Source organism: Schistocerca gregaria, unplaced genomic scaffold (assembly GCF_023897955.1).
Source record: "Schistocerca gregaria isolate iqSchGreg1 unplaced genomic scaffold, iqSchGreg1.2 ptg001077l, whole genome shotgun sequence".
NCBI lineage: Eukaryota > Metazoa > Arthropoda > Insecta > Orthoptera > Acrididae > Schistocerca > Schistocerca gregaria.
The window spans coordinates 55,705-60,768 of record NW_026062419.1 but is presented as its reverse complement, the minus strand read 5'-3'; positions in this window follow the sequence as shown (position 1 = coordinate 60,768).

The following is a 5,064-nucleotide window of genomic DNA, read 5'->3' as shown; positions in this document are numbered from 1 at the left end:
ACTGCGGACACGGTAGTCGCGCCTGATGAGCTCTCAGAAATTATGAAATGTATTCGAAATTTCTATTATGGTGGAACAACAACTGTACAATATACCGGAAACATGCACGATGTTCCGAAATTTCCGTTACAAACTCCTAGTGTAGATGGGGAATCAGTACACAGTACTCGTATTCTGAATTGGAACCCATCTCCTGTAACGCACCGTTTCCTCGCTACAGCCGTCGGAAAACATGTTAGTAACGCTACCACTTGTACAAGTAAGTCATTAGCTGTGACCCAGTACATCGATAGTCCCACAATTCCACTCATTGAAAGGAAACTTGATAAGTTTTTAGAAACACTCTTCTTTACAATACGGCCTTTTCAAACTTAGGTGCGCTGCGTCTCTTTGTAGCACTGCAGTCACCCGTGCTGACGGTGAACGCACCATTATCTCAAAGTCGTTGCGCAGTTGTGGCGAAAAGCGTATGCCGTGAAGTTGGACGCTGCTGAGAACGAGCTTGATAAAGGCGACGAACTTCGCCATACAGTAGGATCATATCGGTGTATTCGGCAAAAGTGCACTCCGCAATATTGCTCTAATACTGACAGACACTTGAGTGACGCACGAGCCTTGTCAGAGTGGCAGGGCTGACGGTGAATGACATCCGACGTAAGCATCTTCCCCCACCCCTTCCGCCATCCCACGATGGCTACCCTGTTGCATACCCACCTAGCAAACATGTATTCAAACGGCTGTAGCACGGAAAGTATACGTTTCCGTACGGGGTTCAAATTAAAAATATTGTTGCTTAGTTCCCTCTAAAAGTGCTAGAATTTCGGAAAACTCTGTATCTGTCCAGTAAACTGTACAGCTGGTGTCGTACCACATTCGAAATATCCGATTATGTTTCAGGATTTGGGTGTTATGGCATTTTGCAGAAACATTACTGAATATTGTTATCATTAAAGTGAACTACCGTTTCTGTCTCCATACCATAAATCATAAGTACCATTTATATCGTTTCAAGCACTATTCAGCTGCTAGGTTTTAGGAAAAAATAATTGTATCATTCTCAAAATATCGGACAGAAGCGATATAGTTCCTACAAAGAACGCTAGCGAAGATGAACAAGTGCTCATGGTTCCTGATGTATGCATGTAACAGCCTATGTGTACTGCACATTGTTTTCTTCTCTCGTTCCGTACCACCACACCTGAAAGTTTCCTGTCCTACATCTTAGCAACAACGATAAGGGTACATACTGAGGTAACAGAAAGGTTCTCTGTTATAATTTTCCGGTACAAGGACATAATCTCAAATTTATGCATTTTTCCATCTGCATCATCTTAGAAAGGTTGTAACATCTTCGTGGGATCCCTCTATTTTTGTAGGCACCGGTATCTATAACTTTGACGCTCTGTAGCGTCGCTGGCTGACGTTTTCAGAAGTAGATTCCTATGTAAAACTTCATCAGTTACGTCCCCTGAACAGCCCTGAGTAGTGTGAAGCATGATTTGTGAAACACCCTGTATAATGAATGAATAACATCAGGGAATGGACTAGAATCCTGTCTCACTCACTTGTCACGTATTTCCTTTCTTTCATGTCCTTCAACTCGTACAGCTGCTGTCTCGTTTCTGGTGGAGTTCTAAGTAATGCTTCGCTCTCTATATTTTATTCCTGGTTGCATCTTAAATTCAAACTGTATATTCTGGTCAACATCGTCAAAAGTTTTTTCTGTATCGAAAGATGTTATAAATATGGGTGAAGTACCCTCCAAATTGATTTTCCTCTAAATCAGCTTCTGTAAGGTGCTCCATTCCTCTGCAAATAGTTTGTATCAGTATTTTCAGCTAGGAGTTATCATAGTGGTGGTTTGAAAATATTCGCACTGACCACGAGTTGCCTTATTTGGTATTGGTGCTATTACGCTTCTCGTTTAGTGTGAGGATTTAGCGGGTATTTCAGCCGGCGTACTCGTTCAGGAATGAAGCAGCAAATCCCGGCAGAGTGAGTCGTCGCCAGCTCCGCTAGAGTCCACTGGTAGCGAAGCCCTGCGCTACAGACAACTGACTGTGTGAGGGACCAGTAGCGACACCTAGCAGCGATGTGGTGAAAAGGAAATAGTATTGCTAAAAGTTTATCCACGATTTTTAGCATTTAGAATGGAGTTATGGCACGGAATTTCATAGAAAAAGAAAACAGCTATAGTAGCAGTCTCTCTCTCGCAATGCAACAATAGTACAACAACAATAGACCAACTGAATCTGTAGAGGTAGTAATAAAATTTATTTTCTGACCTGCAAGATACTTTCATATAAAGCTGAGCCTGAGAGGATGTCAGCTAACTACCGTCAGAAATATAATATGAAACATGTAGACCTGTCAGTAAAATCGTCAAGAAATTCGTTTTTTAAATGTTAAATGTTATCTGTTTAATTTAACATTTAGCTCACATAAAACCAGGATAATTATCCTCTTTCATACAAAGAAAGAGAGTACCTCATTAGTGACCTGTGTCATATCATAATCTCATTTTGACTCTTGAATAATTAAAAAAAAATTTGATATAATATTTTGCATTTCTTTTGACATTGAAACAATTTATCCTGTTCCTGCACTGAGAATGTACTAAGTAAATATGTAATATATGTATCAGTATTATAGCCAAATTTATTTTTCTAATTACTGATTATTAAATACCAAAACAGCTTCCAATTTCTTGTAGTTATCTTAGCAGCATTTAGAACAAAAACGAAAATAAAACATTAGTTTTTTTAGTAAGGATATTATTTCATTGTTGTAATCCTACAAATGTTCATGATACTATGCTGTTTCTTTTGACAGTGAGATATAATATGTAGAAAGTACCTGGAAAATATATGCAGATGTGGTCTGGTGAAGAAAGTGTGCGTATTAAAATTTAAATTAAGTGATTGCAGCAGCATAATGAGGTATATTTTGTAGTGAGGGAGTGAGCTCCACGTGGGATCCGAAGCACGGACCCCACGGGGGTGCCCGGCATGCGCCACATGCCAGGGCAGAGGTGGAGGCTAGTGTTCGGAAATCTGAAAATTCCAGCGCCGGCCGGGGATTGAACCCCGGCCCAGCTGGGGCGAATAGCCCCAGCCGAGGCGCTGGAACGTTCCAGACCCCCTTACCACTAGACCACCGGGGACCCCGGCCGTTTCCTGCTCTGAACTCGGTTTGGTAGTCCTGTCACACTTCCTGTTGTCGGCTGTGTTTACATCGGACGCTGAGTGGCATAGTGTAGCCGGCAACATTAGAACGCTGTGAGGGGGAAGTGTTTACCTCCGACTAGTAGCTGTCCCCCCTACCCAGGTGAAGTAGCTTTACAGTTACCAAAGACATTTGAAATCAGCCTTTGCGACTGTATGCAGTCGACGGTTGTTAATCGTTTGTTTCAACCTGTTCCCAAATGCCTCGAGAAAACCGAAGCAACTTCTTCACTAATCGAGGCGACTGTCATATGAAAACGACCCGCAGACATTCTATAATTACAAGTCAACGCCTAGCTTACACCAGATAATTCTGTCTGTTTCATCAGTTGTTTTAACAGTGCACGAAATACCACAGCATATTATTAATCCGTTGCAAATAAATTTCTGTGTGTGCAGTTCAGGTCTGCGCCGTAGATTTTTCGTGAGAACGTCGGGATAAAATCGTAACATGTGTTTCATATTAATATGAAATTTAGTTATCAATATCTTTATCACAGTGTTCACACTCACAATTTTGGACTTTTCAGTGGCTGGGGTACGATATAGCCTTTGAGTACGTTATCGCGTTGCGCAATTTCTTCCTTTTTTTCCGACTCTGAGGGAGCTGTCGCCTTCTCTCAGCGCTGCCCTTTTTAGGCTTTTCTCGCGTTTTCTGTAATTTAGAGCATATTTACAAGTCCTGAGACGAACTCTTCCTGTGTGTCGTAGGTTTAAACTCAATATAGATTTTCGTTTATATTCCGGCAAATACTTTTATTTTCTATTACTCCTAGCGGCGCTCCCTAAGCTGTTCATCGCAATGACACACGAATGAGAATCCTAGCTTACAACTTTACACTAAGATGATTCCTAACAATGACCCGCATATGCCAACACAGGCAATAAGCGACAACCACGTGACTTAACCTTTGTTTGCGCACTGTCGGTCTCGTAATTAATAGTGATTCAAATCTGACGCCATTTTGTCATATAAGAAACTCCGACCAAGGAGAAACTAGACGTTTTCACGTCAGAATACCTTCCAGGAAGTTTTCGACTTTCGTAAAACAGAAACGAGTTTCGACGCTGTGGAATGCTTCGAGAAGTAGTAGGTGACGAATTGTTTCGGGATTTTACTATCCATGCTGCAAACGATCATCGAGCAGAAAGATAATGTTGCTGATAATTGTTAAAAGGCGGGAGCAAGCAGACCGGCGAGGCGAGTTCCCGCCTCTTGCTGAAAGCTTATGGAATTGGCTTACTCAATGCAGGGTAGCAAGGGTATTTGTCTGAGGTTATAGCTTAACGGAACGCTAAATCATTAACGGTTAGTCTGGGAACCGAAGTCTCAGATACAAATAAGAAGTGACACGCTAAATCCAAAGACATAAGGTGGTTTATAAGAAATTTAGTTCACAAAATGCATCCATTCGTAACAGTTTGTTCAATATTGAAAAATGAATGAAGCTGAATTTATGTATTTTTGAAGATTTGTGCGTGCCTTCCGTTTCAAATACAAAAGGAAATAACATGTAAGAAAACTGGGGACACAATTGAACAAAAGTCGCAATTTTATTTCGATTTTTCCTGATTCCATCTGGAATAAAGGCGAGTTAAATAGAATAATTAATTCTAACTTTTTCTTACATCCTTCGAATTGTGCGGACTCGATTGTAACTGGCCCTTGGGCTTCGAATTTTTTAGAGTCTGCAAAGTAAAAATAAATCTCCTCGTGCTACTATCCACTTTTCAGCGGATGCTGATTTGGTTGTCCTTCTTAGTATATCAATATGATTCTAGAGTCCTAATCCACGTACGCAACGCTGTTACGGTATAAACGTACGTTTATTTTTACCAA